Source organism: Falco punctatus (genome assembly GCF_963210335.1).
Source record: "Falco punctatus genome assembly, chromosome: 10".
NCBI classification, from domain to species: Eukaryota; Metazoa; Chordata; class Aves; order Falconiformes; family Falconidae; genus Falco; species Falco punctatus.
Genome location: NC_137590.1, coordinates 3258903 through 3284448, shown reverse-complemented (window position 1 = coordinate 3284448; position 25546 = coordinate 3258903). Strand labels below are relative to the sequence as shown.

General features: G+C 42.0%; 1 protein-coding gene across 4 annotated transcripts in view; it reads right to left on the bottom strand.

Moving 5' to 3' along the window:
• The window catches only part of PTPRT (protein tyrosine phosphatase receptor type T), a 467104-nt gene that overhangs the window by 371959 nt on the left and 69599 nt on the right, over positions 1-25546 (bottom strand). The window contains exon 1 of one of the 4 annotated variants that reach the window (XM_080405962.1): positions 13820-13876. The exons of the other annotated variants lie outside the window; for them this stretch is intronic. The gene's annotated coding sequence lies outside the window, so the exon portion shown is untranslated. Of the gene's footprint in view, positions 1-13819; positions 13877-25546 lie in introns of those variants that run through there. 4 annotated transcript variants of the gene reach the window in all.

Below are 25546 nucleotides of genomic sequence, written 5' to 3'. Positions count from 1 at the left end.
AACACAGTGTAGCTCCTTACCGATACATGACTGGTAGGTTGTGGTGATGTAGTAACCCTTCTCTACACATAGATAAAGAAATCCCAAAGTCCTTTTTGCAACACAAGTCTACAGGCCTGATTTTATAGTCTAAAAAAACATTCCCTTTTGTCCAGTCTCACAATAAAAGCAACCATCAGGACATGGTTACACTGCTGAAACATTATGGAATGGGGGGTGGAAAAGGGAACCCAGCCTGACAGCACATCTCCCCACCGTCAGCCCAGGGCTGCGGGGACCGTTACAGCCATCCAAGCGCTGACAGTCGTGCTCATGGAAAGCTTTCCCTCTCCCCTTGGTACAACCGTCAGCAAGACACCTCACCAGCTGCCTGCAGAGACAGGATAAAGAAAAGCTTGTGGTTTTTTTCTTTCTTGACAGAGCGTATATAAAAACAGAACAGCACAGTTCTGACTTTACTTGCCCAGACTGTTTATTCCACTGGCAATCTATGGATCTCAATTATTTTGCCTAACTTTTATGCTCCTTAGCATCAAGAGATAATACACACTGGGTATTACTGCAGTTTATTAGGAACAATCTGGAGGACATAAGGTAACGAGGTGACCAGGCTTGCAACCACATTAACTCACACTTAACGTGAAAGAGGAATGATTTCTTATAGCGCCCCACCACAACAGAGCTGTGTGCATGACAGCCAAGCTCGTGGCTCTCTGAGCCCTTCCGTGTGCCTAACTTATACTCCGAAACTGCAGTCCTGATAACTTAATTTCAGTTCCCAGCCTAAATCCTTCCCAGACAACAGGCTAATTGCCAGCTGCGCGGACCCACGGGAAGCAGCGGCAGAGCATCGCTCCCAGGGAACATCCTACAGACTCGGGCCAAATCCTCCTCTGGAGACCGTAGCTGAAGCATCCCCGGCAAAACTAAATGCCTTGGCCAACACCTGTTTCCCTGGATTTGCTGTGGGAGAGTTTGCCAGCCTGCAAAAATCCCTAGTTGCCATAGAAACAGAAATACCGTAGTAAAGCCAAGGGAAGAAATATTCAATTGTCAGCACAGAGAGATTGATTGTTTAGATTTCTCCCCACACGTGTAAAACCAACACAGGGCTTTGTGTCATTTACTCCCAACCTAAATTCCTTCCCGCTGGTTTCATCTGATATTTATGAGGGCTGCGATCTAGTAACCTCCTTCCTTCTCACGGTGACAGCCTCCCCTTGCTGCAGTAACAAGCAGCCCAAAGTACCTCGGGAAGGGGGAGGGAGCCCTGTGCCACGTCTGTCTCCATCAAAATCATCACGTAGGCAAAGTGCTAAGGAAAGAGGGGAAGAGAAAGATAAAACGCCATAATTATTTTTAAAAAATTCCCTTTGGGTAGCACTCCTTGAATACCAATGGTCGCAGCGCAGCTCTTTGCTATGCAAGTGGCATAACTGTACAGAGTCTTTCCGAACGAAGCCAGTTCAAACTCCACCGTTCATCTGATATATTATTCCCGTGGGTTGTAAATCACTCACGCTCCCTATTAATGAAAACCCTGAACAACTTTATGACCAGTTAATTGGTGTACTTAGGTAAACCAAGATTAACATATTGGATTAAAACAATGGAGCAGCTTGTCCAGTGCTGGGCCTCCAATGAGAGCTGGCTTTGGAGGAAGGTGTAAGCGACCAGCAAAAGATCATTCTAGGCACTAACAAGGCTCCTGGGGAGGAAGGCAGTGCCTAACCCCAGGCAATGAACGGCTGGCTGATGTCCTAAAGCAGGCAGCTTTATCTCTCTCCTAGAACTTCATCCTACATAATTTAACTGTGGATTTTCAAGCAAATGTCTAATCTTTTGCCAAGCCTGCTAAGTTATTTTCCTGAAATGCCTCAAGACAGAATGGCACAAGTAAAAAGCGTGCTCCTTTTTATCGGTTTTAGATACGCTACCTTCCAAATTTCTTGGATGTCCCTTTGTTCCCAACACTACAAGAGTGGCAAATAGCTACTAACAGAGAACTGCACAGATGTTGCTTTCTCTCTGATGGATTTTTGTGCGTTATAAGGAAGATGCACAAAAAAATAAGCATCACTGATTCATATTTTTATTCCGGATTAGTTAATCAATTGAATGCACGGTGAAAAAAAAAAAAAAGTACAGAAGTCAGTTTGGAAAGGGGAACTGGCATGGGGAGGTTGTTTGGTCAACACCAGGAGCAAGTGGAGGTAGGCTGGGAGACCAACGTGCAGGAAGACTGGGATGCTGAAGAGAACTGAGTGTGGCAGGACACTTTGGAATCATCAAATAACATCAAGACAAAGCTCTTTTTCTGCGACTAGGAACAGGACCCAAAGACAATGAACAGCAGAACAGGCAATAAAATAATGCAAATATAACAATTTGCAGCAAGCAACTGGAAATCTTCAGTTTGGTTATGAAGACAGTATTATAAGAAGGGATCGGAGTGCCAAGATCTTGTTACTGTTCAGGAGTTTGAAAAAGCTCGCTAACATTATCATCCACAAAAAAAACCCACAAAACCTTGGCTTTTCCCCCCACACTTAGGTAATAGCAAACAATCTACTTAGAATGAATGTCCAAGACCTGATCTGTGCAAATTACTGTCAGGTACCTCCACGTATATTCATCTTTTCTGCACTTACACTCCAGCCTCAGTCAGTGACCTGCCCCATTCCTATATTTCTCAATTACATTTATAAACATTCAGTAGGCTTCTCTATTTTCTGGTTACAGTGAAGCAAGTCCTGGCTACTAAAACCTTAATGGCATGCAGTGCCCATCACAGCTAGGAGTCTCCTGCTGCTGTCTTGTGCACAACTATCACACACATCTAGGAGAAATGGAAAAACATCCCACACACACAGAGCAGACCCTTGTTTCATGGTTAAGTTCACTTCCTTGACAAAGCTGCTTCAAAGTGAATGCAAACAATTAGGAGGGAGTTTTGGTTAAGCTGTACCAGAAACAGCACACAGTGGGGAAGAATTGGCTAGAACTTCAGCTGTGGAAGTCCAAGAATGGGAGAAATTCCTGAAACCTAGAACTACAACTGGAATGCCTGTAACTTCTGTTTCATTTACAGGAAGAATTCAGAGATGGATTACAAGTAACATCCTCAGGAAAGAGCTTTTTCTTGCAAAGCCGAAGGGCAGCCTCTGTAGCTGCAGAGGACTGGGCAGAATTTCTGGTACTTGCAGAGCACTCCACCATTTTTATTTGCAGCATGTTCACTCCCTTTGAGTGCCAAGGAATAGTGTGGTGCTCACCAAAGCCTATTCCTCTGCAACAGCGAAGAACAGAGCATTCCCATTATATGCTTAGAATTAAGAGGTTTTACTTTTAATTAGAGTAAAAGGTTATAAATTAGAAAGGGGCACTCATTTACATTTACAAACCAATGCTATACCACAAAAACAGGGAAGTGACACTTGCTATAGCTACATACATTTTTTTGATTACCACTTCAGACTTGCCATACGCAATGTTTCTATCTTCCTTTCCTTTATAAACAGCACTGATAGGTTTTTCAAGGCATTTAAAATTGCTAGAAAATGCACAGACAGCTTTCAAAATCAGCACTGCAAAGCCAAGCTGTTTCCTAATACAAATGTTACAAGAGGTAACTTCCAACAAGATAATATGTATAAAAACTCCTTTGTAGACAGGAGCAAATCACTTACGCATCTCCAGATATATGTTTAAAAAAAAACAAAACCAATGAAAATTCAATGCATTGTTTTACACAATTATTTGGATCTGATGCAAAATTCATCGACATCAACAACAACATTTGCAACAAACTTTGAGAGGATGCCCAGCATCCCGTCAGACTGGGCTTGGTTTCAGGAAACCCAAGCGAAGGTCAACACATTTTCAAATATTAGTACCACCTCTGGCAGAGATGTTCCTTACAGCTTCAAACCAGTCACTTTGCAACCCAGTTCCCCCACCTGTAACATCAGAAGAGTTTTTCCATATTTTCCTGAAGCAATACAAAGGGATTTGGCAGAGAGTAACCTGGAACACATGCAAGGCACTTGGAATATGAACACATTATGTCTTGCTGAATAATTCCATTTGAAAAAGATGAGCCCCAAACAATTCTGCAGAAAACCTGTTTGCTGGTCCTCCACATTCAACCCCTTTCAACTCAGTCCTGTTGTTTTATTTATGCACTATGGCTTCCTCAAGTTCTGCAAAATCCATGGATTTAAACTAATTTTAGTGTAAGAAACTAATTTCTGTGAATTAAAGTCTGCAGTGCTCCAGGGTTTTCGGAAAAATGAAGCATTTTGTCTGCTGAAAGGAAAACTGGAGATAATCTCCTGGGAATAGCTAAAATTGCTCAGTTTCTCTGCTAATGCCCTCAGACACAGCAGTGGAGAGAAACAGATGTATACGAGCAGGGACAATGCAATCCACCCCACGAGGACAGCCCTGAGCTTCAGAATTTGCTTTCCTTCACTCTGGCTAGACCAAGAGCAGCTGCACAGGCTGAGCCCTGATGATCCGTCTGCTTGAACAGGGCAGGAGGGGCTGCGGGGAAGAAGTTCTCCCCCAGCAGCTGATGACCATTGGTTGCATAAACGCAGACACAACATGTATTCGATATAAGCATGTTGCAATTTAGCTGTACGAGTGCAGCAACCTTTCGCTGAACAGCAGAGATTTTAGAGGAAGACAGTTTATCCCAAAGAAGCTGTTAAGTGCATCCTGCGTTCTTTGTGAGGTATGTAAATCCCAAAGGTTTAAGAGGAAGATTTGCAAAGGAGCTTAAAAGTTGACTCAGTGGTGCACCCCACTAAAATTTTAAGGATTGATTTAACTCAATCTCTTCTATTTTCTCCTGTTACATGCTCCACAACTTGGGGAAGAAATATCCACTTTTCTGAAATTCATACACGCACACTGTGCTTAGAAGAAAATGGAAAAGTTATCATCCACTTCCAGAGTTTTACAGAAGTCACTAATTCCCTTTCTTCTGTGATTCCTCCCAAGTGAAGGAGGAGAAAAACCCTGTCACTTGGTGTTAAAGGAGTGGTGCACAGAACTTAGCCTGGAGGAATTGCTTTTAAGCCAGCAAAACCAGAATTCAGCAGAAAAAGAATCCCCCTTTACCTCAATTAGGAGATGAAAGGCGCCCCCTCAGGTCCCTGGGAACCTGAAAGGATGGGGCAGGCAGAGCAGCGGGGGTAATAAAGCTTCTGATTTTACTTTAAATGTTGCAACTGCAATCAGTGAGAAGAAATGTTTTCAGTTTGCAAGATTTAAAATGTGACTAAGGGCATGGTTTGGGGCTCAGCAACATCAGTGTGAGCCCAGAGCCACCCCACGCACATCCTCACCCTTGTGCACAGAGGTGACCTGGCAGCGGCGGGTCCTTCGCCAGCCTCATCAGTGCCGAGTTTCCAGTAGGGCGTTGTGATGAACATCTGTCCCTTGAGCTTTGGGTTTTCTTCTTCTCCTTGGACTGCATTACGCGCAGGACAGTATTTTGCTTTTATAGAAGAGAGCTAAAGAAGGTGAACGATGCCCATTTTAATGCAAGACTGTTACAGTAAAAGATCAGAAGTCCCGTTGCTCAAGTTAACTCAACCTCAGCATCGAGGAGCAGACCACAAACAAACCCCGCGCTGGCTCAGGCTGCTCTGGTCTATTGCTGCATTTACACCCGCAGCTAATGCAGAGGACTCAAGCAAGGGGAAAAACCAGCGAGAGTAATGGTAACTATAAATAGGATGGGTATCTCAAAGATATACAGTGTCGTCCACGTTTTAAACTCACAGAATATCAAATTCAAGGAATTTGTAATAAAAGAATGGCAACAACAGGCCCAGGCAAGAAAGAGATAATTGCGAGTCAAAAGCAAAAGGTAAGAGAATCGACCTGCGAGTCGCAGAGTTGTGTGATCTCCCTGGAAAAAGATCAAGGAGAAAAAACCAACCACCACCAAAAAAACGCAAGCTTTTCTTTAGTTAGCAGTAATGATACAACTTTTGTGTGTCTTGTGTATAACTCAAAGGCCAGGACAAACCCTCCATATTTCCTACTCCACTTAATGGGAGTGTTGCTATCCATCCAACACTTCCGTGTGTTCTTTGATACAGAGAGAAGGAAGAGGATGATGACAACTTTTCATAGGGGACATTTCATTCATTAGCAATTCTCCACATCCACCTTGCTTTTGTCAGCCTCTTGTCCCCCATAACACAAAGGCATGGCACAACTCCCCTGCAGTTCTTTTCTCTCTGTGCCGATTCAATGTGACACGAACACACTTTGCTTTCCTCCTCTCAGCTGCCTCATGTCTGCTACATTGTCATGGGTGCACTGTCTGACACTTAAAGAGAAATAAAAATCTACAGGAAATCTTAGAATGTCCACAGTCTTTTTAAAAGTCAACTGAATACTTAGTGAAAAATCATGTTCCTTTTCCAAGCTAGCTGCCTGACCCCAGCTCCACGTCACGGACATGAGGGAAATCCTGCATCGCTCTGACCACCTAGATCTTCTCAGAACCTCTCTGCTTTAGGATACCACCAAGGTGTATATATACACCGTTCAGGCCTATAACCCAAATTGTTTCAAATCAAACCAAAGCGAACAAACTTAATCAAACTAACCTTACCAACAGACATACTGATACAGGCTGAGAAATATGAGGAAAAACACAGTCTGAGTTCTAGTTTTCACAAACTACATATAGAAATGCAAGACAACAACTTTATTCATATGAAAAAGCTTCTCTCATCTTAGCTCATGCTCTACACGTCAAATAAAATGAAGACATTTACTTAATGACTGCAGCTTTTCCAGCCTTGGCAGCCAGCAGGGAAGAGCCCCCACACCTGCAGGCAGCATAGGAAATACCTTGTCTTTCTGCTGCTGGAATTTTAATCTTGACCTGTTCAAGTTACATTGAGCTTTTCAAAAAGGGATAATAGCAATGGTGTTTTTAAAAAAAGAATAGTCCTCCCACTCAACATAGACATTAATAATTCCTTTTGAGCACATTTTAGATACAGCACACTTTAGAGAATAGCCATGAGTTCATTTTCACATTTAATACCCTCATCTGTGCACTGAAACCAGAGTCAAGCAACTTCTTGCCCAATGCACATGCATCCTCCACAGCAAATTACTTTTGCACAAAGGTACTATGCAATATTTATTCCTAATTACCAAATACTGCATCTTTAACTTTGAATCCTGTTCCAAACTACAGTGCAAAAGTTTGAAAATTAACTTCTTCCTCCCTTGTTCCGTCATTGGAGTGTCGACATTCAAAGAGATTTATTTGCAATTTAACGTGGAAGTATCACTTCTGTAGGGTCATCAGACAGAGCAAATACTTCGCTCTCGGTCAGTCAGCTTAAAAGAACAGATTAATTTGATAGAGCAATAGTGAAGGGAAGGGGGAAGTATTCACTCAACACAACCCCTCCACTCCCACGAATATGACCCAGAAAGAAAAATCTTCAATTCAGTATCGCCCCAAAAACACAGGAATAATTAAAATTCCCATTACAAAAGGCCTAGAATTTATTTTTTTCTATTCCATTCCAAATTGCAGAAGGGTGATGTGGTTAATCAAGGCACTTTTAAATGCTTACATTATTATTCAAGCTTTTAGTACTACATTTAGTAGATCATCTGCTTTCAGCAAAATAAACTGAAAAAAAGTCGGTTAGTATTTTTGCTGGGCAAAGGATGAAAACAGGCAAATAAAGAACCACTATATAAAGTGGCTGAAGCCAGTAAGTCTTCATCTAAATCTTCGTCTAAATATAGGTCAGCAACTACTGAAGAAAGTTTACTGTACTCCTAGACACAGTATCGCATTAAGGTGCTTCACTCAGACTTGATGTTTCAAATTCTCAAATAGGCAGAAAAAGTCTCCTGCGTTTACCGGAACAAAACACACCCTAAATTTGAGTTTACATAGTAACTACTTGTAGAAAACTAAACCGACATCATCATCATCCATAAACCAGTCTTCCACGTCCTTCCCAATCAGGACAGTGATTTTCTTTTAACTGATATATAAACTTCAGTTTCAAGTCCCCAGACATCTCAGCATCACGGGGAAGCTGCAAGCAGCAGTGCTGTTTGTTCCTCTTAAAATACTGAGCTCCTGCTTTTCCCAGTGTGAAAAGCCCTTTGTTGCAGGTGACAAATCAAGACACAAATAACAAATCAATCATTTCATGTTATCTTGGCCCTTCATTCCTTTAGATACAGATATCCTGAAAATAACGGAAGAAAGGCAGAGAAAGCAAAGGACTACACCTCTGACTCCCTTCACAAAATGGGAGAAGTAGACTTTGCTATCAAGGCAAACACACAACACGTCCCCAGGAGGATACCTGGATTTTGGAAAGTAACAGGAAAAAAAAAAAACAAACACAACATCACATGCCCAAGATAGATAAAAAATGCAATGGTTTATTTTGTATGATCTTTGAGATAACGAGGTAGGTCACATAATGCAAGATATGCCTGATCCAATCACTCTTAACAGTGTCTAGTGAAGATGCAGGTTTTTTCTCAGTATCCTGATAGCAAGCCACTCCGAATGAGATGACCCACTTAAGTCTCCTCTAAATCTAGAGCTGCGATTTTAATAGCATTAATATTTTAAAGACGTCAAGTATTTCATTTCCTTCTTATTACTTTATGTTGGGAAGCAGAGGTGAGACCGAAGACCAAGGATACAGGGAGGATGAATTTCATTATCACAGGTTCACTATCCAGCCATGTCTCCATTGTTTTCCTACTCTCTTCTGTTTCCAGTAAATAAAACAAGACCTGGAATGGGCTGATCCTCACAGCGTCTTTAAGACAGGAATATGCCCTCAAGAATGCTACACAAAATATATGTTCTCAAAAACAGAGACAAAGCGCTACCTCTAGAGCTGGCATACTTCTGAAATACTCAGACATGACCAAGTAGCACATATCACCAAATAGACATGAAAAAATGCACTGGCAAACAGGACACTTTACACCAGCAAAGGAACAAGCTATGTAATTAAACAGAAGATGACTTAAGTAGCACAGAATGGTACAGCTAATAAGGCATTTTTTTAAAAAAAAAGAGATGCAAATATCCACCTTAATTAGGCACAAGGAGAAAATCACTTAGGTGGTATCTCTTAGTATTTGAGTCTCACTGCAATCCTAGAGGGGCAAATATTTGCCCTGTGTCCTGGGAGATAGGGCACACTGAGGTATAATAAAGGAAAGGGACTTAACGTGAGGTACGCACAGAACAGCAAACAAAATATTGACTTGGCAGGACAGAGAGGACATCATTTGGAGTAGTCTTCAGGTCAAATCTGATGTGGCAGTAGCTGAAAAAACAACTATTTGATGCTGAGGTTGCTGGGAAGAGGCAGGAAATTAAAAAAGGGAGACGCTGTGTCAACATTTACCATTATTTTTAACACACAATTTAGATTATGAATTCCAATAAGGCCACCAGCAGACAAACAAAGAACACTTATGCAAACTCAACTCTACTGATCTTGTTGATAATGCAATATGTGTGAGGAGAAGATAAGCAAATGCATCAGATCAAACCAAAATGTGAGGCCAGACTTCAGGTTACAGAAACACCGACAGCTCAGTCCCTAGACCTGGGGCTCAAAGAGCATGAGTTAGAAAAACGCCACCGGTCCAGAGGAACTCCTTTCCCGCATTGTGTGATACAGCCATGGGAAAGGACATGGACACGCTGTAGTAGACTGCTTTTAAGTCTCCAGGTGAGCTGTTAAGTGCTCTCCTCGCATGAGGATGGATTCTCTCCTTGGAGGAACATGAAAAGGCAGCAGCTACCTTCCGTATTTTCCCGGTTAGTTTTTGCTAAATGAGTACTTTGGAAAAAAAACATAACATTTCAATATTTAAAATGTTTGAGCCTCTATCTGTTCAGTGCATAGAAACTGTACCCCAGAGGACACCATTCTGCTTTGTTACAGCAGCACAGATCCAGATGTCTTCATTTATTTTTTTAAGCAGTGATTCTACATCTGTACTAACGCATTTCAGAACAAGGTTTGGCTCCAATGCATGCTGTCGGCAGCGATCCTCCCATGCCCGTAATAATCAGAAGGGGTTTTCTTGCTAAAACAAGACACCACCTGGATGTCCCCTGTCTCCCCAGGGCCTACAGTCCCCAAAGCCACAAATCTAAAGCTCCCTGGAACACCTCCCTGCTAGAGAGCAAAGAGCAGAAGGCAGAGCCACAGCCTCAGCTGATGCGATCTGGATAAACTCAACGCAGCAGAGCTCTGCAGCGTTACTGCTCTCAGGATTAGGTCAGCAGCTGCCACTCTTGCACAGTGCTGCTTTTAAAGTGTGGCTGGTTATTCAATGAAGAGAAGTTCTGCCTGGTTCCTGAAATACTTTTGTCACTGCCTTTATTTATTTATTTATTCATTGGTAGAATTGTAAACCCTGAGGTTTTAGTACTTTGGGAGAGAAAGGTGTGTAAAGGCAGCACCAAACAACTTGCAGAGGCTGTAACGAAAGCTGGGTTTCACCAGCTCTGTTTACCACCCCATCCTCCTCAATAACTCCCATCCCTGCCCTGTGCCCTGCAGCAGAGGGTATATGGGGTTAGCCTGCAGCTCTGCACAGATGGAGTGGCCAGGCAGCAGCCACCTAGTACAGAACTGCTCAACATTACATTTTCTTGCAGCTACCCACAAATTTCAGTCTCTCTTCTCCCAGCTACTGACCAACAGTACTTGAGCTAACAAAAAAAAAAAAAAAAAAAAAAAAAAAAAAAAAAAAAAGGCTTCTACTCTTCCACCGCAACAGAATTTAAAGATCACTTTCAAATGGTTCAGTTGACCAGGATATCTAAAAACCATCAGGACAAAAAAGGAAAAGGTTAAGAAAACCAAACATAACTGTCTGTCATCTCACTCATTCCTTTCTAGCATGCAAACATAGTATTTCACTTGATGCGCCAAACTTCATAAGAAATTGGTTAAAGAGTGATCGCAGCAAGAGAGCTCATAGACAAGACAATTCTGCCCACACCATTTGAGTCATCTTCGACTGATACCACTGTAGATGCAGTCGACAACAGAATAACTATTTCCAGAACAAGTCGGAGAAAGTCAGCCAGCACATTAACATTTCAGTCACAAAGCAGCAGCAAGGCAGAGAATATAAATACTGCACAGCTACAAACAGCCTGTCCTCCCCCAGTGAACACATCTTTTAAGGGAAGTATGAGAACTCCCTTGGAATTGGGGTTTTGCCCTTCTGTCAGCACAGGTTTGAAGCTTACTGTGCAGTAAAACTGTCCGATACTATACAGGTCTCCTCCAAGTGAAAATATATCCTACGCAGCAAGCAATCACATATTCAATCGGGACAAGCAGCCCTGCAGTTCTCATTGCAATTGACAGTAAACCTGGCATAGTAACTACCAACAGGTAAAAGAACATTTGTACAAAACAGGGGAAAACTTCTAAGGCAGAAATTTTTGCCCCATCCGTAGCGAAGTTACGGCTTGCAGAGAATTCTTGTACACCAACACACAGCATCATTTGATGAGGGCACATCAACACAGAAGAGCATTTGCTTGACAACAGGAGAACCTTAACCTGTTGATGGCAACCCAGTGCCTCTGCCCTTGTGCTCCTCTCTCTGAGGTAACACAAAAGCAGCACCAGTTCATGACACCATCTACAGCCAACATGCTCTCCAGCTATGCATTTCTGCTCTGAACACTGCAGGGCACAGATCATCTTCATGTTTGTATTCCGCACATCAAGATTTACTTTTCCAACCACTGTTACGGAGGGATGCTCATCCAGATGTACGGTCCTGGCATTAGAGGACAGCTGTCCTGTTCATTAAACAGCAGGAAGTTACCGAAGGGCTGGGTAAAGAAGCCTTATGATTGATTTCTGGAACCTGTAAGTAAGCCTGAGTTATTAACTACCTATTTGTCAATGAAAGGGCAGAACTCCTCTGCTCCTTGCCACGCACAGCTACACCTGTGCCAGATGCTCATCACAAATGTGAAGATACCCGTGTCTGTGAATTGATAGTGATAGCAATGTACCTGTCTGAAAAACACGGCTGGCCTTCACATACTATTTTTCCTTCAGTGTATGCACACCAGCTTTATAAAGCTGCTGTCAGATGTCTCTACAGGCTCCAAACTCATTAAGTGCTTGCATTCTATGCAGTTTCGCAAAGTATAAAATACTCCACTTCAGCAGCCTTGCTTAAAATTTATGGGAAAGCATCTGCAATCCTAAGTCTTTGTATTTAAAATAAAAAAAGAAGGCACATAAATTTAGTTTCTGACCAGGAGCAGAGTTCACCAATAGATGACTTTTGTTTTATTTGAAAGTGTGCTGAAGCTCTACACTTATCCGGAACGAAATAAAAACTGTAAGTCAGACAGAAATATGTATTTGGAAACTGCTCACAAGCCCCACTCCTCAGCTCTTAAAAAGTCCCAACAGGTAAATCCATCAACTAATGTGAAGAGCCACTTTTCAACCTTCCCAAGCATTGAAGTAAAAGAAATCCAACTTTGCTACTGCTAGCAGAGAGTTAGCAGTTTTCATCCCAAGCGTGCAGGAATGAGCTCCCCGAGATGCGGGATCAGCTCCCTCTGCCAGCAATCGGTTCCCATTTGCTCGGTGGGCACCAGCTACAGAGGTCACTGCTTTCTGCCCTACAAAAGACACTCTGCGGCACTGGAAAGGGACAAGTGGGGAAACAGAAGAAATGCTGTCTTCAAGGACAGCCCTTTGAGATAAGCCAAACAAAATCACAGGGAGAAACAAGGTAAGGAGCTGGCAGAAGCAGCTGTCTGAAGTGGCTATAAAAACAGCACATAGATTTGCTGCTCAGCTGTAATACTGCTTGACTTCTCAGACTTAATGTGGTGTGAAAGCTGGGTTTGCGTGAAATAGATAAACATAATTATCTTGTGCTCATAGAGAGCATTATTTAAAAGAAGTTTTACATATTCACAATTCACTAGGATAAAGAGGATTTGTGGCGATCAGGAGGCCAGCAGAAGTGAAAAATATGGGAATTAAGTAAAAATTTGGAGTGTGGATTCATCCAAAAGAATGTTTTAAAGATGCCTAGTAAAGTATTACAGCTTGCTAGGGAAAAGATTACTAACTTGTCAACGAATTTGAAAGGCAAATAGCCCTGGATCTTAGGGCATGATAGAATTCCTCAACTCAGAGTAATGATTTGCACCCCTTTGGGCAGGACTGTCACTAGCACAGGAATCCTCAGCCCCCTGCTCACCCATTTCTGCATGCCTTGCCCTTCCTGCCCCCTCTTCCAGGTCAAAGCCACCGTGCGAGCAGCCTCCTCATTTCTTGTAAGTCATACTCAAATTTAAGTGAAGTCTCTGCGTGGCTCCTATTACATCTATTTCAACTTTATATTAATAGTTACTTTAATAAATCAATTGTCATGTAAATCATTATTAGAAACTTATTTTCTTCTTCTGCAGACAGTATGTTTAAGAATTTTATGTATCTAATAGTCTTGAAACACCATTCTTTTTTGCCAATTTAAATTCAAATACACATAGACAAATCGAAAGTAACAACCAAACATAATGAAAACAACACACAATTCACCCACTGAAAGAACCACACAGAAAACCAAGGACCCATAACCATGTTAATTTCTAAACCTGCTTAAATAAGTGCTTATATCTACATTGCAGTAGAAAACCTGAAAACCTCAGCTCTAAGAACATATCCCGCATTAACCTTTAAATGGATTTACCATCCATTGATAATCTTACCTGGGAGAATAACCAGGTCAAAAAGCAAAGCATCCTGCTTGCCAGTTTACAATTGCGTTAAATTAAAATTTAAAGATCACGCCACTCCACCGCTGGTTGAGCCCAAGCACTTTAGACATGACAGGTTTGAAGAGCACCCTGCTGCAGTTTTACCACGGCCAACCCTTGCAGCGTGGAGTTGCTAGAGTATTCTTCGCTAGCTTACGTTCGCTCTAAATGATGCCAGGGAGACTTTCACCACCGACCCTGACAGCAGTAAACCCAGGGCACTGCAGAGCATGATTTTGAAGATCTTAACCCCCACCAGTATTGCCACCCAGTCCTATGCCTGCCTGCAGTCACCAAGGATGCTACAGTTTTATCCTAGTTTCTATCCTCTGTTCCACCGCCTATCAAAGTGGTATTTCAGCTTTAATTGACACAAAAAGAGCAATAATAAAATGCTGCAACTCTACCATTTCAAGAATTGAAGACACTTTCTTACATGACTTATAAGCAGGAACAGATTTAAGTAGTTGGTCATATTCATGCTTTCCTTTCCAAGCAGGTTTATCTTTTTAGTGTGTATCCAGGTGTCATCAGGGAAATCAGCTGTGTCTGGCTGGGATGCTATGAGGAAGACTGACACCTGCACAAGCAACTGTCCTAAGTGATTTCACTAGAGAAGAGCCTTCTGTTGTAGTGACAGCAAATTACACATTGACAGGCCACGTGTTCCTTGGAAGAGGAAATTGCATCATTTTCAGCACTGTTTAAGTCCCTACTGGAATACCTGGAACTCTGAAAACAAAGAAACACTAAAAGAAAAAAACAACATATCTCCTCTTAGTTGTTCCTATCACGTTGCCTATCAAGCCACTGCCACCTACACAAAACAGTCTTTTTTTTCTGCCTCCCATTGGCAAACAGATGAAGGATATTGATTTGACTGGCAGAAAAATAAAAACAGAGATTCAGCTTCACTGAACTTTAATATAACATAATTTGAAGTTAAATGCATTATGGACTGGTATCCAATAAAACAGCACTTCCAAATCTGAAAAGACAAAAATATTTTGTTTCAATGCCAGAGGTAGATCTTTCATGTAAAAGCAAAATGCAAATAGATTGCATCTCACACCAATGCCTAAAGAAAGTTCCTCTCAGCTTATAACCAATATTGAGTTTCTCCGACACTCACAATGTGTTTGCATAAAAGCCACACACCTGCTCCATGATCTTAGGAGGACAACACGAAATCAGACTCAGCATATACAGATAATCAGTGACTATTCCAATATAGATATAACAAGCATTAAAAAGAAGGGATAAAGTTAATCGCTATTCCTCTAATCCCATCCTTTCCAAAGCTACGGGAAGCACAGTGAGATTACAGTGATGCAGAACACAGTCTGTTAAGTACCCTGTAACAAAATGAAATTAATTCAAGCATTCCCTCCCCTCCCTATTTCCTCTGTGTCAACTGTAGTTCTCTGGAACGTCCTCTGCCCCAGTGTTTTAGGCTTACAGGACATTGCTCCAGAGGCAAGGAAGACAAAACTTTGGTTTTTCGTACAAAACTCAGCTTTCAAATAAAAGACAAAAATCTTTCTGGTGTTGCTGAGAAAACCAAGTGCCTAAAGTTATGAGCACTGAACTGCTCATGATCAAGTGCTGTTCAGAGGATTAGTTTAAGTGTATAGTCCATGATTCCACAGAACTCAAGAGCCTAACAATTCTTCACACACTCACCCTTTTCGTTATTGTGAAATGAAGAAACATTATCCCTATTGTATGTGTGAGAAGCTGTGATATAAAGACCACAGGACATGCTTTTAGATGTAGTAATGTACCTAAAGCTATAAGACGGTCATTAGCGAGTTTCAAAGCAGCAGCACAGCCAAGCATATAACTCCTGTTGAAAACCAGTGGAAACTAATAACTTAACACCTTTCTACAACCGGCATTAAGCTCCTACATACCCCCCGTTTCCTTAACACCTTTGACATTTCAATAAAGTTTGCACAAAACCTCTGGAGGACATCAAAGAACTGAATCCAGATACCCAACATCCAGGCTCCCATATCTACCTGCCACCAGGTCTTTTGTTCTTCTCCCAGAAAGCCTGGAGAAGGCAAAAGGTGGTGAGCGCTGGATTGTAACTTCAACACCCAACTGGACAAGAGAGATCCAACAACTGAGCACGCACTAGTGTCCTGGTACAAACACTCAGCATCTCTGTGCCGCAGAACCAAAAGCTCTGAAGAAGTGTGCAGAGGTTAGCTTAAGAAGAAATTAATTTGAAGTAGAAAACATAAGAGTAGCAAAGGTACTATTTCTCAAGCAGTACAATTCTGGGACCAGAACCGTATTTCAGTTTCTCAGCATGTTTCTACACTCATCAGAACGGACCCAAATTGTAGAAGGATTGTTAAAGGACAGAGGACATACGTTACCATTGTCTGGGTTGGACAACCCAGGCCTGTTAGTTGAAGCTGCAAAGCAACTTTAAATTGTCCCTGGAACAAGCAGGGTGAGAAAGAAAACAAGCTATGCACAAACAAGAAGCCAGGTGCAGAGCAAGTCCTGGGAGCCGCGAAACCAACACACTCTCATCGGCACACTCTGATCCGGCGCCTGCAGCGTGCCCACCACTCAGCGGCACAGACGCCCGCGTGACCAGAAACCTTTATCCAATCACCTGTGTGTAAAGTCGTGTGAGCGGTCGGTTTAAGTTATAAGTATGACCTGTTTGTTTAATAAAGGGAGCACGGCATTTAGCCATATTGGTGTGATTGTCGTGACTTGGCCGACGCTCCACGGGGGACCCTCTTCGTCAAATGACTGCACCACCACCTCGAGTACCTCAGCACGGTGTTGACAGGCAAGTGGAGAGCACAGCGCTTGCCCTAAGGAGCCTGCAGTGCCAGCGACACTGTCCTTTCACCGGGTTTAGGCTGTGCTGAAGCAGTCTGTGCTCCCATTAAAAAATAAATAAACCACAATAACCCAACAACAAAACACAAACCCCTTAGTATCTAACACTTTGCAAAAGTAGAACTAAGCACCACAATGGTTAACACATCTGCAAACAAAAAGCTGTGTCTTGCCTTCGCACCAGCTCCGGACTCGTGTCCCCTCACCCCCTTCTGCTCTCCCCCTTGGTTTTTTTCCAAGCAGTCACACCGCTGACAGACCTCTGGGGCTCACTTTTTTTTTTTTTTTCCTCCTGACAAGTTCAGACACTGTTCACATCTCTCATAACCACCCCAAAGCTACTCGGCCGCTCTCCTCTAGAAGCGGCTTTGCTGCACCAGAGGCTCTTTTGGGCATCTCACAAACCCAGGGAGAGACAACACGTAACCTTTGGGCACAAATCCTCTATTCTGCCTCCAAATACATGTGTCTCAGTAAATAACAAGCTCTTTGAGTGCCACCAAAACTCTTATTTATGAAAAGCAATATAGAGCAGCACAAACATACGTGAAGCAAATTTGAGAGTAACAAAAGATAGTTTTTAAAAAACCCAAACAAAACAAACAACAAAAAACCCAACAAAAAAATAAAACAGCAGCCTTGAGTTGAAGCACAAGCCAGTACTTCTATTTTCTAGGATCGGCAAATGCTTGCAACATTTGCCCAAATCTTATTGCTATTTCTGTCCAAGAAATTTTTTCCCCTCTCTCTCTAGGAGAGCACACAGAACGCACGGTCAGAGTGGATACAGGGATGGAAGGTGAAGAACGCAGCAAATGCACACTTACAATAATACCCTAAAGCACAATAAATCTACTGCGTACCTACCTGGATACCAAGACTTTAGCCCATTTCTTAAAAAAAGTCAAAGTTGCATGTATGAAACCAGTACAAAAGTAGGGTGTCCTTTATAATACAAACTCTCTCCTTGCAGGCTTGTAAAATCTTGGCAACCCGAGTAGTCCACAGATGTTAAATGCTATTAGATCACTTCAGGGAAAGAACATGAAACACTGCTCTGTCAGATTCACAGCTGCTGTTCCATGGAATTTCAGAAAATCTCAAATTAGAAACAAGGGACACATTTTTAACAGTAAGGGTGATTAACCACTACTGTAAACTGCAAAGGGACAGGCTGTATCCTCCACACCTTGGTATTTGAGATTAAAAGTTTCCAAAAGACACGTAAGCCAAAATATAAGGTATGCTTTGGTAACAGGTACAGCTCATTCCTTGGCTCCAAGGGAGAGAAAATAGCCTGACTAAAAGAAGATGTGGTACTAATAGCTGGTCCCACCTGTGCCCAATTCCTGTGAACCTCAGTTTTACTGACTGTTCTTGCACATGATTTTGCAAACATCTGAACTTTCTATACCTCAACAGAACAAAAAGAAACTGCTGAGACCAAGAAGTCCTTGGGTAATCCTACTCATAATCCTAACGTAAACTCCCTTGGGTTAAAAATAGCAGACTGGAAGCAAGTATTAAGTTTGCTGTCTTGCTGAAAATGGAGAAGCCAAACAGCCTGGGAAAGACCTTCAATAAAAATCAAGGCAGTCACTCATACAGGAAGATACTTACTGAAGTCTATTGGTTACATGAAGAGTTTTAAAATTCAAGGCAGAAGCTCAGTAAAAATTAACAAGCAAGCAGTAGAGCAAAGGAAAGGAGCAAGACGCAGACTAGTAATTCTTCAGATTAGTATAATGGGGAAAAATCCCAACTCTGATTTAAAGAAACAGGTAAAAGGGAAATCCCAAAGATGTAACAAGCAGGCTTAAAAAGATCTTCTAGCGAAGTCGCTCCTGAAGACATAACCTTACTACCGAGAATAAATACAGCCATTGTTGGGAGTAATCTAGGCAAAACATATATAATATTATTATTTATGTGCTAGCATGCTGGGGTTTTTTTCTAGAGGAAAACTACCCAAAACCCTATCGATTCCATCACATTGCTGCTCCTGTTACTTCCTTTGTACTATTGGAGTAACAGCAACATAACTGCAGGAGCAAGAAGAGATAGCCTTGGAACAATGGCCAGAGCTGACAAAAAGGATGCTCTACCTCTGGAGTACAGTCAAAGTTTCCAAGAAAAGTCAGCTGGAAAAAACAGGCGTTAACAACAATATTCTCTCCAGGTCTGTGACCTAGATGCAGTTTTTCACAGGACTGAAAAAGTTAATAGAGAATTTAAAAAATAAACAACACAAAACAAAAACACACAACAGTGATTTCAGATACACCCACATAAAACCTGTGATGCTGGGGAAACTCTTTCATACTCTTATCAGAGATGCCCAATTTACTGTTATTTTGTATTTTCAGGGTAGATCCACTCATGAGCTCTAGTGCTGAATTCGTCCCGGGGCAAAGAATACACGTACACAGGACAAAAGGGAGAAGTGAGGAAGGGAAACGTGCAGGTGACAAAGCTGAAAATATCCCACCACCACCCCACTAAAACAAACAGTTAGTACAAATCTGGCGGCATGTATTTGTAACAGCTGGACGGATACCCCCCTAGAAACGTCAGGTCCAAATTGTTTGACGTCGCGTTATCCGTAATGTACTTCACAAGGGTCTCCTCGGGATGGTGACATGCTTCAGCGGACCAAAAGAGCATCCACTTTTGAGAGCGCTGAAACAAGACCCAATTTTTAGTGATCTTAGGAATTTTGTGAGAGAGAATCTTAAGGCAATAACTTGAGATTTCAAGCCTACCGAGCCACAGGATGTTAGAATAGTCTTATTTCAGATAACATAATTCTTTCTTTCTTAACAAGCATTTTCTTATCATAGCACAATAAGCCATAGCTTGAGTTTGAACTATTCCTTTGTTTCAAACAAAAGTAGCTGCTATGGCTTGAGCATGAAAGCAAAAAGGATTCAATAAACTAGATAATCTGCTCCGTCTTCTGTACAGCAGTTCAAACATCCTGAGCTGTAAGGACTTCACTCAGCCAAAAGCTGAGGGTGTGGGTGGGTGATGAGGAAGAGAACCATTTCCACCTTGGAGCACTGGCTTCACCACCACCCAGGACAAGAGTCTCACCTCCAATTCCCCCAGCCTTGCAGGCTGGTATTTCTAACCCAGCCCACCTGCCCGGGCTTCCTTGAGAAAACCAGCTTGTAGGCACAGCTGCACTAAGTTCAGAAAAACACACCTGGCAACACTGATCCCTGCACAGGGCACTATACATTTGAAGAGATTAAAAAAAACATGAATGAAAACATTTGGCTAGAGAGAACTATTTCAGGTTTATTTCGACAAATACTTTGGAACTTTTTTATTATTAAGTACAGGAAAATGGTGATTTTGGTTTAGAAGCATGTTTTACTGTTATTTCTTTAAAGAAAAAAGTGATTTCGCAATTACCTTCCTACGCAATCAGAAAAATCTTCCTAGTACACAGCTAAAATACTCTGTTGCTTAGCAGTCTTCATCTCTTAAAATGGGAACGTGCATGAAGGGACTTACTGTGGTCTCAAAAGCAAAGAATGCATTATTTCAGCACGCTTTCAGAAACAACCTTGTCTTTCCGGTGCTAAGCTTCACAGTTCATGGATCTGTGCAACTGGATGTTTTCACGGCTCTTACAGGATCTCTAGTCAATTCCCTTTTCATATATTCCTTCTGTTCTTTCACAATAACTTGTCACATACACAAAAATCCTTAAAACTTGATGCTACATGAAGCTTCACACAGAAGCACAAATACACCTTAAGCTTCAGGCTCAAAGTCATTCACATGCTCAGATGTTACGGATGCAAATAATAATCTTGAAGCCTTAATACAAATTACACGCTTAAATCAAAACAAAATATTTGTAGCAGTAAAGTTTCAGGTAATTAATCCCTTAATATTAGGACGATTTTTTTTTCCACCCCAAAATGCCACAACAAAAACTATACACAGTAAAGGCTAGTTGCACCTAGCTAAATGATAGTTTGAATTACTGTCAACTATTTAGTGATTAATTTCTATTCAGGTAAGATAGATCAACAGTTTTGATAGAGGCACAGTGAGAGCGAAGGAAGCACGTCTGAACAGGGTCCCTTTAGAGCCTCAACGTCTCCTTCTCTGAACCGCCTTCATTCCAGTGGGATACAGCACAGCAGTGCTCGCTGCAAAGCAAATTGTGGAAGATCTCGTGATTCTGCCTCTTCCATTACTCCCATGCTTGTGATCCTGTATGACTTTGCAGTTCTAACAACATTATTTTCCTAAACTTTAGAACTAAGTCGCAAAAAATCATCATTTTCTGGCAGCTCTGCTTTACCTTGGAGTGATCAATTCTGTGAACTATGGCAAAATCTGTGGTTTAATTCCAAATCTTTAAAATTATACTGATATTCATTTATGTAATTGAAAGCACTGTTCTGAATCAGGAGTCAAGCAATGCCTTCGTGTGTTTGACAGCATAAAGGGTTTTACCTCTCACAACACTGCTCTCTGCTAGAGCCTACTCAAATAACAAAACTAAACAAAACCCCCAACTTAATCAGTATCAGAAAGCCAAAACCTCTACCACAAATGCCAAAGCAAACATTGATTTTTAGTGCAATATTATCCCCAAAATTTCTGACATTTTGAACTACAAGAGAACCAGGTGTTGTATCTGTTTATTCTCTGAAATACACAAATCCCAACCCCAAACCCATCCCACGAGGCACAAACATTCAACGGGGCTCTGCATGACCTAATGCAACACGTCTGTGACTCGTGTTGGGGGTCAGGGTACAGCAGTAACAGCAGTGAAAAAAAGTGACAGTGATTTTATGGAATAGAAGTAGAAAATGAATCTTTGTGAAGAAATTTAATAGAGAACAACTGATAATATTGCTTTCAAGTGACACTTCCCAAGCCTACAATCTTCACTTATGTGGACAGATATTACACAAATTTATAAGACTCCACAGTAACAGCAATCACAACTTGACTTTATAAAGCAGTCGAAAAGGCATGAGCAAGAAAAACATAGGCACATCTTCACAAATGCAGAAAGGCACCCAAAACTACATATGGAACTGTCATGCCACCTAAGTTTTAATTCGTACATGCAATAAATAAAGGGATTATTTGCTTTTTATCTTAGATTTTAATCTAAAGCCACCTTCACGTTCTCACCTCTTTTTGAGCAGGACAGATTAGCTTAATGACTCTTTGAATGAAACACACTAATGCAAAAAGATACAGAAACTATTATCTCCCCTCCCCAACCTTTCCCATGATTTATTAAATTGGAGGCAACACCCTGCTACCGATTCATCAGAGGATTAGGTACCAACCATGGGTACTGGAAAAGCCCTAATCCCACCAAACTGAACGTCAACAAATAAGCAAACAAATCTTAGCTAAGGCATATTAACTGTCTGCCTCTTTCTAGCTGAAGTAGGAAAGAGAGCATCCCTAGGAGTTACATGATGACGACTCCTGCGATGCACCCCATGACAGATATTCTCAGGAGAAAACAAGCAGACTGGGCAGACCCTTGGTCTGGAAGAAGTACTCAGCAAATTATTCCCTGTCAAATCCAAATGGAAAAGAAAATTCCATTGTAGTTTTTTTCCCCCTCAACAGCCCCACCCCATCAAAAAAACATCCAAAAGCCTTAAAAAAAAAAAAAAAAAAAATGAAATTAAGTATAGGTACTACTTATTATTCAGGTACAGCAATTTTTTATCCGATTTATAGATTCTGCTGCATCTCTCACTATATAAACCAAAACCGTATGAGTGATAAATTACAGGGATACATGAAATTACAGACTAGAGGCGACATACTGTCATAGATGCCAAAGGAAGGCACAATATATAAATGTTCACAACAACCAGGGAAAAGGAATTTGTCTCTTTGCATGGGAACTTCCTAGATGAATTAATTCCCTTCAGCTGCTGATTTGAGTTGGGAGATTTTAGGGAAGGAGAGGAGGAAAGGGAATACTCACTGTGAGCTCCCACACAGACTCCAGGGTTCAGACAGGCACCAGTAACGTTTGAAGCTTATCTCCTGGCACACTCCAGCAGGCCCCTTTGCCGAGTACTCCTCAGTTACACACACCGAGGAACTGCTCCCCTTCATCATCCACAGCATCGCACGTTGACCTGCATCCTGCCCACTCTTCACCTGCAAGGGAAGCTGCCTATACGGCATAGCCATTTATTCTCTCCTCCTTCCCCCAACCCTTCTGCGCTTGCCAAAAGCTACGTGCACCAAGCCCAAGCACTGAGCTGAGAGGCAGGACATACGTGCTCAGCTCAAGCTTTCCCTTGGTGTATAACCTGAGCTCCTCCAAAGACTGAAGGAATTGTCAATGTCATTAACACAGGAGGTACAGGACAACGCCACCAAACCCTGCATCTTCACAAGATACAGGTTGGAAGTTACCACGAAAGCCATGCCACAGCACTTCCATAGGTCAGGCTGATGAGACAGGGGGAAGAAAATTACAGACTGCTCTATCATGCAAGAAAATTCACACAAGAAACCTTGTAAGATTCGGAAGAGCAAGTCTATGCCTTTAAGATCAAACCTATTCCTGACTGCACACCCTCTGTATGACACATCCTCCCTCTCACTGATTGACACTCTCAGACCAAACACCAACAGAAAATTGGTGCTTTCCCCAGACAGTGGGGTTGTCACACCCAGCAGCCCGGGCAGGTGGAACACACCCCCTGTAGATAGAGATTTCAAGACTGCCTCAAATGTCATCCATCTATCTGTCATCCAGTTCCTAGGAAATAACAACCGCTTACGAGACGTCCTCCCCACCAGGCGCAAAGGACCAAGGTGCCAGTGGCATGTAGTGAAAAGGAGAACTTGGCTTAATTTTTAAGTCCATTTCAGTTCCCTAAGCATCAAAATAGCACTATGAAAACATAGATAGGACTTTTTGGAAATGCTGAGATATACCTAACCACCCAAAAAACCCCCAAGTTTCTACATTAAAGCTGTGACTCGGGGGGGGGGGACACCCAACCAAAAAAAAACCCAACAACAAAAAAAAAACCATCAAACCAACCAACCAATCACACAGCACTGAAATTAGGTGAAGTCGCCTCACTTCTCCGAACACGATCTCAACCATCCCACCTCAGCAGCAGTAACGGTTGCTTGTCTAAGATCAGCTTGTGGCATCAGCCTCCGTTCTAGTGCTCCAGCACCCGGTGCCTGGACACTCGCTGCCCCCACGGGCTGGGGCCGAAGGGCTCCACCAGCCCCCTGCTCCAACGGGGCTGCCCCACGGCACAGCCCCACAGCACTCACTCCGGACAGACAGCAGGCTGCAGTTTCCAGAGTCGTTAACCTGCCCCTTTTCAAGAACACTGAACACGTTTAGAATTAAATGGAAAAGCAGCAGCTCAGGATTATCCCTCTGTAAACACTTGGTGGGCTGCGCAGCCAGCCAGCCCGCGCTGCACATACAGGTGTTTTGCTGTGAGCAGACTGTGGCTCTGCAGCATCATTAGGAAAATGCTGCTGAGCTTTCCAGCTCATTTGGCCGGGGCAATGGAGGCTGGTAACTAGCGCCTACAATGCCTCAGTTGAGTGAAAGACTGTACAACCGTGGGACTCTTCCAAGGCTGTCTTTGCTTTCCAAATTTGAAGGGGTATGTTCCCTTGTTGATGCTGCATGCCTGGAGACCAAAAGCCTGTCTTCTCCTCTGGGGTTCAAAGGCTCTCACACATCTTTCAGAGATGAAAAATCCACCTAATAAATATGGAAAGAAACATTCTCACAAAGCTATCACAAAGCACAAGAGGAGTTAGAGAAAGTACTGGAGGGACAGAGGTAGATTTTCAACATTTTTTTCATTTCTTTCTTCCATAATAATGACCAAAATTTACACAATAGTAAAAGTCTCACATGCAAATGCAAACATCACTATAATCCCTGTTAACAAAGCACACTGAGAAATTAAAGCAAGCTTAACTAAGCAGTGTTTGTGAATATCAATGAACCTAAAACCTAAATCCAAGCTTTAAAAATTTAAAGTAAGAAAAGGATTGTTTTCAGACTAATTTGTATTTAAACGAATGCTTTGCATGTGAAACGCAAGGAAGAGAATGAACTATGTTGCCCCAGAAAAGCATTAAAATGAGTATAAGAAAGTAAGATCTTTGAAAATACTCAATATCTGGATATATTCAGCTTTAAACTGATACACTGAGCTATACTCAAATATCACCGGACAGTGGCTCATTCCAAATCTCCACATTATGTGTTATTGCAGAGATCAAAAGAATACATACATATTTTTCTTGCTGTCATAGTACCCAACAGTAATGGTTTTCCACCTTAGGAGTAAAAAGCAACGCATTCACCACCCACAGAAGTTTAGGACGAATGTGGAACAGCTTTCACATCTCACACAGGCAGTTCAAGCTTGATTTTGTAAATGTTGAACATCCCTTGCATCAAACTGAATGCTTTCAAATCCTACCAACTTCAGAGAGGAACAGAAAGTACATCAGGTGGGATTTATCTAAATTTTAGATGTTTATAACAGACACCCGTAACATCTCTGCTCTCTTAACAGTTAGCAAAGGGAAACTGGTACTTTTATGTTGAATGTCATCTCATCCTCATGTAGGTGTCTAGGTGAGATGCATCATGCTTGAGAACCACCTATTCTCTCCACTGCCTCTTTTAGAGGGAGCTGAAGACTCACTCCAGTGCAGCTGTCTACATTGCAGACATCTAAACGTAAGCAAGATGAATCTCACCCTTCACGTCTCATGGTTCAGAAGCCAAACATACCCCGT